Here is a 14428-nt window from a genome sequence, read left to right as displayed (position 1 = left end):
GAATGTTGTTATAAAATACTCACAATATTTTCCGTATAATAAGAAGGTTACGCCACTGTTTGATGATTTGTAATTTTTTTATGTGAGGACTGTATTGAATTATATCTTATCAATAAAGTCAGATTTAATTGTTGTCTTGACTTATAGTTTTATAGACATGTGTATTAATAGATCTCATACACCATGCAAAACTCTCATTAAAAATTATATCAGTAAGTGAATTCGATTATGAATGGAGAATCTGAGATGGATGTGAGGAAGTGATATATAAAAAGGTAATTATTTAATCGATAACGAAAGGAACGTCTGAACCGAAAAAAATAATTGTGTATTGAAATTTTTCGGTGTATGATTGCTTCCAAAAACAATTGTAATGATGAATAAAGTCACTACACCGTATTGATGATCGACTTTAAAAAAATATCTGTGAAGTAAGTACATTTGTTTCTAGGTTCCGAATAATAATAATTATAATAATAATAGTAATAATGAATTTTATTGCCAGAAAATCATAAACATATACACATAAATAAATATACATATGATAAAGTGAAAAATAAAAAAAACAAAATGTACATGTCTGACAAAAGGCAGAGTTCGTGCTTTCTCAGCAGAAGTTGAGAGAGAAGCAGGGCTCTTCCACTCAACCTACAAGTTAATTTCAACACATGGTTTTTATAAGCACATTTTAAAATTTCTACTTCAGGTTAAAAAGCTCTACAGAAATAAATCCCTAGATAGTTGAATAATAAAAATAGAAGAAAAAAGAGATGCTAAGAGGAAAAATGAATAAACTTTTATATGGCACCTGCAAATACATTTATACACAGAAAGGTAATGATAATTATATTGCTCGAAATTATATTGATGATATCAGCACAATGATAAATCATTTAAAAAAAATTGAGGTTCAGACTATCAGAATTTCATTTTTTTTTCAAGAATGAATTGACATATGTTTCAGTTCAATTGGGATAGCATTGTGAAGGATGGCTATTTATACGAAAATGATGATTTGAACAACGTGGTTTCATGTTTCGAGATTGAAATATTAGTTTTATAAGGCACATATTGTGCTGGTCATGTCTGAATTTCACCTCTTTATACAAATATATAGGTTTCTTCATTGTGAGGATTTTATTATGAAGGCTGCTGCAATGTAAAATCGTCCGTTTATCCAACCAAGTTTAGAAAGATCAGTTGACACATGTTCCTATCTATCTAATCCACATATTAAACGCACACACGAGTTTTGAATTAATTGAATACGTCAACTGTCAGAACTAAGGATAGCGGGACTGTATATACAGTCAGTTAAATTTAATTTTGAAAAGTCTAGAGACTCGCATAAGGTGATTTTACTCCTTTTGTTTAGTATATTTCTATCGGTATAGATCAACTTCAAACTGCAAAAGGCATCTCTCATAAGTTTAGGGATATGTTTATTAAATCTCATATCTGTGTCAAAAATTAACCCAAGACTTTTCTCCGACTCGCTGAACAGTAGTGGGTTTACATCAATTTGCAGCGAGATTTATCCGAAATCCGAGTTCGTATCGATTTGTTCCAAATATATGGCCTTAGACTTTAGAGGGTTAGTGCCAAGACAATATTTTTCTGAAATTTCGTGTAATCTCTGGAAGTCCTCATTTATCTTTCCACAAGCATAATGCATATCAGTCTCAGAGAACTCCTGGTATAATTGGGTGTCATCAGCGTAAAAATGACTTTCACAATATGATATATACTTATGAAACTGTGACGTATATACCGTGAAAAGTAGCGGTCCCAGTATAGCACCCTGTGGAAACCCTGTATTGACTAGAGTTTGTAGTGAAGTCTCATTATCTATAATTTCAATTCGAAACCTGTATGACAGGTAATTTGCAATGAGGTTTACAGAGTTATTAGCGAGTCCAATATAATGAAGTAAATAAATAATTAATTGATGGTTCACCCTATCAAATGCTTTACAGTAATCCAATAAGAATTAGGAATATCATCTGTCACTCTTAGCATCGCGGTTGTACAACTATGTCCTTGCCGAAAACCTGATTCATGTCCCGAGAGAATGTTAAAATCAGTGAGATACACAGGATTCTTTCCGAACACTTTGATCAAGCAGACAAAATATTAATGACTATCAAATCATTAAAACTTTCAGGATTGGCGATTTTAGGCAAACGTCTGTCTACAGCACGTTTCCATACTATTGAATAAACGCTATTGTCGATAATGTAATTGAAAACGTTCGAGAAGTTGAACTGGTTAACACTTGGTAAAGTACTGGTTTTCAAAAATTGCATAATTTATTCATCAGAAAGGTTTTCAGTTTCTTGTTTCACAAAGAAAGTATTCATTTCATCTGAGTTGCGTAAGTTATTTGGTATAACATTTGATTTTTTGCCATAGACACCTATGTTACTTGATTCTTTCCACATGTTATTATTGTTTTTCATCTTATACTCTAGATAACTTTTTTTTCGGCAATCACAACGCGGTTAACCTCATTGCTCAACAATTTATGATAATTCCAATCACGCAAGCTTTTGGAACTTTTGAAGTTTACTTGTGTCCTTTCACGCAACTTCTTCATTTCCTTCAAGTTATAAGTGAGCCTGGGCGCTTTCCTTTTTGAAATCCTCATAGAGTTTATTGGTGCATGGATATTTAATAATAAATTGATGGATGTAGCCGTTACTACGTGGTAGGAGATCATAATGAAGAAAAGAGAATTGAAACTTTCTATGTTTTTACCACTTTTATTTGTTACTAACGTCACTGCAGTTTCGTCCTATAAGGACATTTTCAAATTTATACAGTTCAATGTATAAGTTTGAAAATGTCCTTATAGGACGAAACTGCAGTAATGTTAGTTACAAAGAAAAGTGGTAAAAAACATAGAAAGTTTCAATTCTCTTTTCTTCGATATTGAATGAATTTATAATACAATTATTCAAAATTTTCAATTTTGAATCCACGCCAATGAAATTGCGTTTTTTGAATCTTTTTCATGACATACAAACCAAGAATCTTGTTTGTTTGAAGGTGATTGACAATGTTTCGTGATGAATTTCACTGGTTCGGACTTCCATTGTCTACTATATAAAATGATTTGAAATCCCTGAAACAAGTAAAAAAGAATAATTAAAAAGAATAGTTGAAAATAACAATTATATTAAGCAACAATAAACCTGAAATGAAATGATAGTGAAATAACCTACAAGTAAAAATATAATAATTGAATAAATAAAAATTGAAAGAATGCAAAAAAAAAATAATAAAAAATAAAAAATAAAAAAAATAAAAAAAAAATAAAAAAAATAAAAAAAATGAAAAAAAATATTTTTTATAGTAGACAATATTTTATATAGTAGACAATGGAAGTCCGAACCAGTGAAATTCAAGAATCTTGTTTCTTGTACTAGTTTGTATAGGTCCCTTACTGGATATACGTTGTCTGTTCAAAAAATAAATTGAATTTTCATTTTTCTCAAAACATATTTATTAATTCATCAATTTCTATTTCATCCTCTCTAAATTAGTCCTTCTTAGATGAAGAACATTTGTGTCAGCGTTTTTTTCCAATCCTGGAAGCAGTTCTGTTAGGCAGTTTATGATATGTCTTCGAACTCTCTCAGCGATTCGGATTTTATAGATAGATAGATAGATAGATATATTTTATTTAAACTGCATTACAAACAGGCTTACACCCGATTATATGTATACAGTCAATGTCACGGTTCATAAAATATATGATTTTACAATACACAGAGTAAATAAACACCAAAAATTACGTACAAGAGAAACATTAATAAAAACAGGTAGGTATATATGGCGCTTTTTTTTTCAACGACTGTCTAATTTCTAATTCATCACAGAAAAAAAAATCAAGACATTGATGACTTACGACTAGATCATTCACTTGCCTAAGGCAGCGATTGAGTGGAGACTCTGATTGGGTGTCTGCATTGAAAACCCTATTGCGATTTCTTAGACAAACACTAGGAATATAAAGATTGACTACACTGAGGAGTTCAGGTACATTTATTATCTGATTAAATATGTTGAAAATAAATAGTACATCATTCAAGCTTCGACGATCCGTCAGTATTGTTATGTCAAAATGTTTTAGTTGAGTCCTATAGGAGATCATCTGTTTAAAAAAAATCTGTATGTATGTATGTATGTATGCATGCATGTATGTATGTATGTACATATGTATGTAGATTGTTTGTATGCATGTTTGTTTGTAACTCTCAAGCTCGGGATCTGTATTGACAGAATTATCGGCATTAGTTCTTGATCTATTCGCGGGCAGATGGCGCTGTATGTAACCTACTTGATAGGTTGTTCAAAAGAAAATCAAAATAATAAATATAGTTCGAAAAACTAAAAAACACGCTTTTATAGCATATGAAACTCAAAAGTAAAGAATAAATATAGTTAAAAAAAAATAAAAAACACGCTTTTGAAGAACATCGAACTAAAAAGTTAAAAATATTTTTTTTATATAAGCCTAAAACAATATCGATCAAAAATTCTAGTATAATTGTGACAAAAGCGTGGGCGCTTTGTGCGATATTTTCTGTATATCTAGCGCACAGGCTTTTTTCACAATAATACTAGTATTTTTCGATCATTATTGTTTTGAGCTTATTTAAAAAAATATTTTCAACTTTTTAGTTCGATGTTCTTCAAAAGCGTGTTTTTTAGTTTTTTTAAACTACATTCATTTTGAAGTAAGTGTACCTACAAAATTTCTTTGGTATTTTTTCTATCATCTCTGAATGAAATGCTGTTTGCGGATTTCAAATTGTTGAAGCGTTTTCGAGCTTTGATCGGACAAAGGCATCGAATAGAAGAATTCCTAGTTCCCTGGCGTTTTTGCAGTTTGGTGCCATTTATTGAATATTCCGTTTGAGTAGTAACATTTTTCCGTGAAAAAGACATAATTTTGCATTTACCCTCATTCAGCATCAAGTTGTTCGTCTCTCAAAAGGTAGTGATATAATCTAAGTATTTCTGAAGGTTTTCACTGTCTCTTTCATCGTTGATGGTTTGGTATAGTTTGAGATCATCTGCATAGAGTAGGAATTTGGAATGTCATATATAATCACCTATATTGTTATTGAACATTATAAATAAAAGTGGGCCCAGAATTGAGCCCTGAGGAACGCCAGAGGTTGGTCTGAATAGTGTCGACTTTTTTCTATTGAAAGCAACAAATTGATCTCTGTCTGCTAGATATGAGTTTACTAATGTTATCATTGATTGATTCATTGAGAATGTCCTTAATTTGTCGCAAGAGTTTATTACACATAAACGGAGTTCTCCAGATGAAAGAGTTCTTAAAAAGTGGAGTTCGAGTTGTACTAAGTTGAACCTCAAAACGATGAGCAGCCACAGTCCGTCGCGTATTTCTGATAGGTATCGCTCTTGGTGGAATCCAATGTGCCAATTCACTTGAACACTTACCGTGAAAGTATCTGTAGAGGATAGACAAATTCCCAACCTCTCTTCGACGTTCCAGGCTATCAAGGTTGCAAGTGATATTCGCGTCTCTAATCAGGCGGATGACTCTTTTCTCGATGCAATTCAGCTACTTCAGGGTAAGTTTGGGGCAAAGCTTCATTCATAAAGCATCAAGGTTGCTGAGGTGTGTACCTAAAGTTTTCTGGTCCGAAACAGTGTTCCAAGCTTTCGAGAAGCAACCTTTGGAATTCCAGCGACATGATTCTGCCAAGACATATTGGTGTCAATTTCACCTCCCAACAAACTTATCGAAGCAGAAAGTGGAGTTGTCTGACCTGACATTATAATATGCAGTTCGGAGTTATTTATCTTCTTGGAGAAAACCGCTGCTTGTTTTTTTGTGGCATTGAATTGAACCTGGTTACTGTCACCCCAATTCGAAATCACTTCTTAATCCTCATTAAGATATGCATCCTCCAGCTGCCGGTGAAGATGTGCCTCCGTAGCCGATGTCATGGAATTCAAATGGACTGACGAGACAACTGTGCTGTCATCAACAAAGCAATATATTGGATTCTTGTTTTTTTTTCAATAAGTCTGTGGAACACCAGTGTTGATGGGGAAAGTATTTGAGAGATATCCATCGTCGGCCACTTGCAGGGAACGTTCTTTCAGGAAGCTGAAGAGTCAAACACAGAAAAGATCCGACAAGCCGTAGCATCGAAGTTTTGCCAGCAAACCCTCATGCCACAGACGGTCAAAGGCATTAGCGCAACAGTTCTTGATTCTCCATGTTTCTCGATTGCGTTATTCCAAATATGGGTGACATACGATAGAACATCGCCTGTTGATCTTTGTTTCCGAAATCCATTTTGATGATCGCCTTCCAAATATTTGAGGATATGGTGGTTTACGACATTCTTCATAATTTTTAATATATTGATTTAAATACGATGACGGGCACTTCATCAGGGCCAGACGCCTTGTTGATATTGATCTGTTTCAAAATTCGCCTCACTAGACGCTGTCGAAAAGTAATTTCCGGCATCGTGGATTCTAGTGTCGGAATAGTGGGTGATGCCTTTCCTAGAAAATCGACTCTGGAGTGGGACTCAAATTGTTCAGCTAGTTGATTTGCTTTTCCTATGACCGTTGTTGCAATTGAACCATCCGCTTGTGTCAGTGGTGGAGTTGGGGATTTCGTAAAGTTTTGATTAACAGCTTCAGCTACCGTGCAGAAGGATTTAGACACGTTTGGATTGACAAGTAGTTTATTCCTAATTCTCAGATTGTGAAGTTCTTTGCTTTCATTTATCCTAAGTTTGCAGTTGTTGCCAGCATTAATAAACCTAGTTCGGCTTTCGGCACTGGAATTTTTGCGCCACTGCTGGCAGGCGAGATTTTTGGAGCTTGCTTGCAATTTTTGTTGAACCAAGGTTTGCCGTTAGAAAGTCGTTTAATTGAAAAAGGAATATATCTGTCCATGGATGACAGAATAACTTTCGTGACTTTAGAAGCACAAGTTGATGGATCTTAGAGCTGAAACGAACATCTAGCCATCTAGATCCTCCCATTCAGCTGATCTGTAATGCCAAATTTTGCACGGCTCAGATTGTTTCCCAAACAACTAAACATGCTAATCAAATGTACGTATAGACTGCGAAATTTTGAATATTCACATTATTTTTCCAACAGTCCAAGTATGTCAAAAAAAATCAAACAAATTTCTAACTGTTGCTAAAGAGATGAATCCATTTCAGCTAAAGTCAACATTATAATGGGGTGGAAATATTTTAAATTGACACCCTGTATACTTCCTTTCGTAAAACAAGAAAATACATTAGAAAATATTTGGTACGATCATTTCTGGGAAATGAACAAAAAAACAAGTACTATTGTTCTTAGAAGGCTTTGAGGAATTCCTTCTGAAATAGTCTCAAATAGAAAGGGGCTTAAATTCGTATGATTGCTGGAATCACCTTCACGTTTCATTCTTTTAAAATTTGTCATTATCTTTCTTCATTTCCTCAATATTCAATTAGGTATCTAGGTGATTAATTAGCTAGTGGCAATAACCAAGGGCAACTTGAGAGATAATAATTATTTTCAAATTCACTTCCGCTATGCAGAGTGCAACCTTATTTCTCGCAAACAACATGTTTCATAATAATCACCATGAAATATTGTGCAGAATAAAAATTCCAACAGTTGTTTACTTAAAGCAATAACTTGTTTGTTACTAACTGTTCTCATACTGACTAAGAGAAAAACTCGAGAAGAAGTATTTGAATATTATTTGGTGCAGTTTTTGAAATATGTGGAAAATTTAGAATCTCATAATCTGGTCAATGGTTACAGTTCCGGTACTCGTGAGTAATGAATAATTAGTTACATAATAATAGAAGCACAATATTCTAGCACTCCTATCACAAGACGCTATATTGCTTTCGCTCGACGGTGTTCGATAATTATTAACTTGTTTTCGTTGCTGTTGACCCCTATGTGAATTTTAGTATACACAGTGTTTCAGATTCTGATTCAAACAGAAATTCTCTGCTATTTTTGATAGTCACTCTAGCTCATTTGTTCTACCTCAGTTGTCTATTCAATCTTACTTTCAAAGACCTTAATCCAACGTGAATCAAACTGTAACCAATTCGAATAATACTTTATTATAATATTTTCAACAAATAGTTGATAAAACCACAACAGGTGTTTCACTATACAGTAGCATATTCAGGGGTGTTCAGTGCTATTAATGAAAACGTCTTTCGAAGTGGTGCAAGTATGGTTCATTGTGGAGATCCGCACGTTTCTATTTTTGATACCTATACCATTATCTCTGTCCATATCTACTACTTGTTCTCTGTTTCATAAGTATTTTTTGAAATCATATTGGTTTTTCAAATAATTCTGAACCTTTCCAGGTTTCTCAAAATTGTTTCTTGACATAGTGTATTAAAAACTTCGACATTTTTTTATCAACATTGAATTGTTTTCATCTGAAGATTCGTATATTATTGAGGTCTCTCCATTCGTAGCAACTTCTGTATCATTGTTTTGGGAATTAACAAAGTTTTACTTTAATCAATTTTTCGATTATTTTTGCAGTTGGATTTATGTGTGATGGATCTATCCATTGAAGGACAAAACACAAGCACTACAGGAAAATCCTTAAGGCGCTCTAAAAGCGGTGCCCGTGCGAAAGTAGCGACTCACGTTGGATTTGAATCGTTGATTGAATTAATTTGGAAAAACGTTCTCAGGAAGTATATTCCACATGAAAGCAGTTCTCCAGATGAAAGAGTTCTCAAACAGTGATGTTCGAGGTGCACTGATTTGAACCTCAAACCGATGAGCAGCCACAGTCTGTCGCGTGTTTTTGATATGTACCGCTCTTGATAGAATCAATTGTGCTGAGCCACTTGAATACTTCCTGTGAAAGTATCTACAGAAGAGAGACCAATCTCCAACTTTTCTTCGATGTTCTAGGCCAGGGGTCTCCAAACTACGGCCCGCGGGCCAAATCCGGCCCGCCAGTGTCATCAATCCGGCCCGCGACAGCCAATACTGTCATCTATCCGGCCCGCGACAGCCAATGATTACCTAATTGTTGTTACTATTGCTGTGATAATTTGAAGAAGAAAACACAGAATGATAATTACTTGGTTTTATTTACTTGCAAGGTAAAAAAAAACTTAACGACAGAAATGATGACAAAGAAAACTTAACTTAAGTATCTAAGTTAAAGCATAATAATAACTAACAAATAATTGAAATGAATCACAGTAAAACAAAAACACTAATGAGATTTATGTAATTGTGTTTTTGCACCGACAATACTTTGTAGTTGTGGATCAATTTTACTTGTACCAATTATAAAAAGAGACTTAAGATGCTCATCGGTTAATTGAGATCTGTAAACATTCTTTGTGTACTTCATCTTGGAAAACGTTTTCTCACACAAGTAAGTAGTACCAAAAACAGAAAACAACCCACGAGCAAATTTATGCAAATTATCATATTGTTCCAGTGGAAGAGTCTTATAAAATTCAAACAAAGATGTATTTTGATATTTATTCTTGAGCATATCACTGCACCGTAAATCAATAATTTCCATTTGGACTTCCGGAGCCAGAGTTTCAATGTCAGAATCGAAAGGATTTTGAAAAAGCCTAATTTCATTCGCAATGACATTAAAATCTGAAAAACGAGTATCAAAATTTATCTCCAAAGCACTCAAAGTTTCGATTGCAAAATTAACAGGAAATTCAGTCTCTGTAGTGTGGCTGAATATTTCACATGTTTCAAAATGTGTGAAACATTTTTTTACGTAATTGCGATTGAAATAGTATTATTTTCTGCCTGAAGGATTTGATATTGGTGTATAAATCAGGGAGAAGCTGATTTTCTCCTTGCAATCTCAAATTCAGTTCGTTCATATGATTTGTCAATTCGACATAGAAGGCTAACTTCCACATCCATTCACTATTTTCTAAATGAGCAAAAGGGGCGCTGCTCCTCATTTAAAAAAAAAATCGATCTCTGCTCGAAGTTCAAAAAAGCGCTTAAGGACTTTTCCGCAACTAAGCCAGGGTACGGCAGTATGATATGGTGAATATTTTTTTCCAATCTGTTGAATAAACTCGCGGAATTCTGATGAAGTTAACAACTGATATGACTGGTTTTAGAACTTCAGACATATCCAAACATTTTCCGCACAAGGACTGTTGATGAATGATACAATGTAAGACTAATGGTTTTGAACCACCATCATTTTCTACAGCCTTTGACACAAGTGCAACCACTCCTTCATTTTTACCATACATATTTTTGCCTCCATCAGTTGTTATAGATTTCAAATTTCTCCATCGAAGGTTCTTTTTATCAATGGCATTTTCAACTCCCTTAAAAATATCTGCCCCAGTTGTCGTGCCGTGAATAATATCAATATCAATAAGTTCTTCATACACTTCATAGCTTTTATCTACTCCGCGAATAAAAATCAACACCTGAGCAGTATCTGACACATCCGTTGACTCATCCAATGCTAGAGAAAACCGCTCATGATGTCCATTTTTGTCAGACAGTTGAGATGATATATTTTCTGCGATGTCTTGCAACCTCCGAGCCACGGTGTTTGCTGACAAACTGACACTTTTAAACAAATTTACCGTTTCGGGGCATATTTCTTCGGCTACTGCAATCAAGCATTCTTTCATCATTTCTTCATCGGTGAATGGTTTGCCACGATTTCCGATTTCAAGAGCCACACGAAAGCTGGCGCGAGTTGCAGACTCTTGTTCAGTATTCGCTTTGATAAACAAAGATTGCTGCGATTTGAGTTCGCGTTTCAAAGCTTCAAATTTTTCCTTCCGCAAACTTCCTGTATACTTGGAGTAACTTTGAAGATGTTTCGATTCATAGTGTCGTTTAATGTTATAGTCTTTGAGAACAGCTATGGTTTCATTACAAATTAAACATAGCGCCTTATTACTGAACTCAATCACAAAATACTGGAAGTTCCATTTTTCTTGGAACGTTCTGCATTCACTGTCAATTTTTTGCTTCTTTTCCATACTAGCAAATCATACATAAAAACAATGAGTCAAATCTAAATACTTTCATTGTCGGGTGTTACTTTATTTCACAATAGACAGTTTCGCTTCCTTCGCCTTTTCTACGCAGACTAACTCGCAGTTGCGCCGCTAGACTTTTTATATGCAATTATTACTGCCATCTCGAGGTGATCGGAATACACTAGCTAGAACCAGAACTTTTTCGAACCAACGCGGTAATTCCAAATATTTAATTACGCCTAATGCCACCTAGCGGGTAGCTGAAAAATTTAGTTCATATTACCACTACTTGCCATTAGCTGTCGTTAAGTGTCACAATACACAATAATAATTGAAATGCAAAATGAGCGTAAGTTTGCTTAGGTCACGCACTTTGCGACTATCCTAGTCTAGAAATATAGTTAAGGGCAGAAATTGGCCCTTGGAACAAACTGAAAAAATCATTATGGCCCGAAGACTCCAAAGTTTGGAGACCCCTGTTCTAGGCTATCAAGGTTGCACGTGATGTTAGCATGTCGAAGCAGAAAGCGAAATTGTCTGACCTGACATTATTATATCCGGTTCGGAAACATTTACTTTCTTGGAAAATCCGTACCTGGGATTTTGTGGCAGTGAATTGAACTTGGTTACTTTCACCCCAATTCGAAATCACTTCTAGATCCTCATTGAGATATGCAACCTCCTGCTGCCGGTGAAGATGTGCCTGCTTAGCCGATGTCCTGGAATTCAAATGGAATGCCGGGACGAGTGTGTTGTCGTCGACAAAACAATATATTGGATTCTTGTTTTTTTCCCAGTAAGTCATTGATATACAATAAAAAAAAGGTTGGAGACAATATGGATCAATGGGGAACAATAGCGTTGATATTGAAAGTATTCGAGAGATATCCATCGACGGCCACTTGCAGGGAATGTTTTTTCAGAAAGCTGAAGAGCCATACACAAAAATGATCCGACAAGTCATAGGATCGAAGCTTGGCCAGCAAACCCTCGTGCCACACACGGTCAAAGGCCTTGGAATTATCGAGCGCAATAGTTCTTGATTCTCCATGTTTCTCGATTGCGTTACTTCAAATATGGGTGACATACGATAGAAGGTCGATAGTTGATCTTTGTGCCCGAAAGCCATATTGATGATCGCTCAAGATGTTGAAGCCTTCCAAATATTTGAGGATATGGTTGTTTACAATATTCTTCACTATTTTGGATATCACTCACAGCAAAGTGACTGGTCTATAGTTATTTCGAATATTTTTCTTGCCCTTTTTGGGAATAGGCTGAAAGCGAGCAATCTTTTAACAAAATGGAAAACCCCCTTTTTGATTAACAGCTACCGACCAGAAGAATCGAGACCGGTTGGGATTGGCGAGCAGTTTATCCCTAATTCTCTGATTGTGAAGTTCTTTGCTTCAATTTATCCTAAGTTTGCAGCTGTTGCGAGCATTTACAAACCTAGTTCGGTTTCGGCACTTGGTAGGCCACTTCCGGTAGGCAGGTAGGTACGACCTATGTTTGACAAATTATTCATTGAATGAATTTGTTCGGATTAGAGAGTTTTGATATCATTTGATAAAGCCTGTATTCTGGGATGTTTATGTACTGTTTGTGGTTGAGTCAAGTCAAAAATGTTTATTAAGTTTTAGGATAAAATTACAAAATATTGTGACAGTGTATTTTGTGTGGGGTTCTGCTATAGGCTTATACCTTTTCAGGGTATTGTTTGTGGTTATACGTAAGTTTGCATTGCTCTATTGACATTTCTAGGATAAGTATTCTGGTATATCTGTTCTTTGATATTTCATTGACATCTAAATGACTAATGCATTAATTTTATTGATCTACACGTTTTTAGAATTATATCGCATGTATTGCTCCATACATACATGTTTGAAAACATCTAATCATTTTCGTCTAGATATTATTGATGCTATAGTATCGTACCCGATTGGAAGTGTGATCTTTGAATTGATCTATTTCTGTCAAAATCTGAAAATCGAACTTTACAGAAAGTTTATCTAGTAATATTAACAGATCCATGTGGAATATTTGTATGATTATGAAAGATGATATGTTTTGAAATCTATTGATGTACCAAATTTTTATGAACATTTACATGATATTTATTCAAAATGTTCGTAGCAAGTCATCACAGCCACGTTGTTAGCGTTGCGCATACAAAATCTCTCTCACGAGAGATTTTGTATGCGCTATATCTCACTATATATCTCACGAGCGAAAGCTGATATCGAAAAATGCTTGAAATCGTTTCTAGAATAGTAATAATGAACTAAAGTGACATGAAAGAGAACTCACCCTCATCAACCCCCTAGGCCTCACCCACCAAAACCCAAAAAGTTTAAATTGCAAACCTCTACTTGTGGTACATCATTGAAAATACTATATAAAATGCTATCCAATGGTATAAATAATAATTGTACATATTGGAGCAATAATTGTGAAACTTTGGCTTGAATGGAATATTTAATGAGATTTTTGTTGAACTACAAATTCATCAGAGTGGGTTTCGTTGTTTTGTAAACAATAATACAGCCTATTATCAAAGTCTGCACGAACTTTAATATCAGCCGGCTTACTATGCCTTTTTTATTTTTAATGCTACCTCTCGGACTATTATTTTGAATGATAAGTGTCCGTTGATACTTTTTTGTTGGAAAGATCTGTTTTTTGGGTTCTGTTAGAGTCAATAATTTTTGGTTTGTTTGAGACTTTTAAATATTATTAGTTTCCATCATTTGTACGATCTGTACTGTCATTCAGATGTACTTGTCACGATGGTTCACAGTATACCTGAGCGAGTGGAGATAATTTTCATATTTGCCTCCCAGAACCAGTGTTATTTATAAACAGCTCAAATATTCCATGAAAGGCATCCGGACCAAAATGTAAGTCATGTGTATGTCCTCGATTCAGTTGAAAAGTTAAAAGAAACGGGATCAGTGCAAAATAATAAAAGGAATGCCCCAAGATTACTGGAATGAAGCAACCCAAATTGGAAATTTTGCAATGGAGCCTACTGCATCAACACGTCAAGTATTTGCAGTGACAGGACTTTCACATGAGTCGGTTAGAAAGGTGTTGAAATTACAATAGTTTCACCCGTACAAAACACAAATTCTTCAAGGACTAGGCGATGATGATCCAGACCGACGAATTGATATTTGTGAACTCATGACTGAAATAATTCACGTTGAAAAGAGAATGTTGAAAAAAAATTGTTTCAGTGATGAATGTACCTTTTTGTGTATTTCATCAGTTCGGACTTACATTGTCTAATATAATATAAATTGATTTGAAAACCCTGAAAAAAAAAATAAAAGTTATCATCCGAAGACGATTGTGGATACTAACAATTG

The 14428-nt window shown here is 34.7% G+C and overlaps 1 protein-coding gene across 4 annotated transcripts in view; it reads left to right on the top strand.

The window, feature by feature from the left end:
- The first annotated feature begins 132 nt into the window (after positions 1-132).
- Positions 133-14428, top strand: part of LOC111502042 (esterase B1) — an 84790-nt gene continuing 70494 nt past the window's right edge. For 3 of the 4 annotated variants that reach the window (XR_012467547.1, XR_012467545.1, XM_023156007.2), the window contains exon 1: positions 133-275. The gene's annotated coding sequence lies outside the window, so the exon portion shown is untranslated. The remainder of the gene's footprint in view (positions 276-14428) is intronic. The other variant, XR_012467546.1, reaches the window with a different exon arrangement.

This window comes from Leptinotarsa decemlineata, unplaced genomic scaffold, assembly GCF_025532065.1.
Source record: "Leptinotarsa decemlineata unplaced genomic scaffold, Ldec_3_MD MMD2_tig00026340_RagTag_RagTag, whole genome shotgun sequence".
NCBI lineage: Eukaryota > Metazoa > Arthropoda > Insecta > Coleoptera > Chrysomelidae > Leptinotarsa > Leptinotarsa decemlineata.
This window is presented reverse-complemented; position numbering and strand designations above follow the sequence as displayed.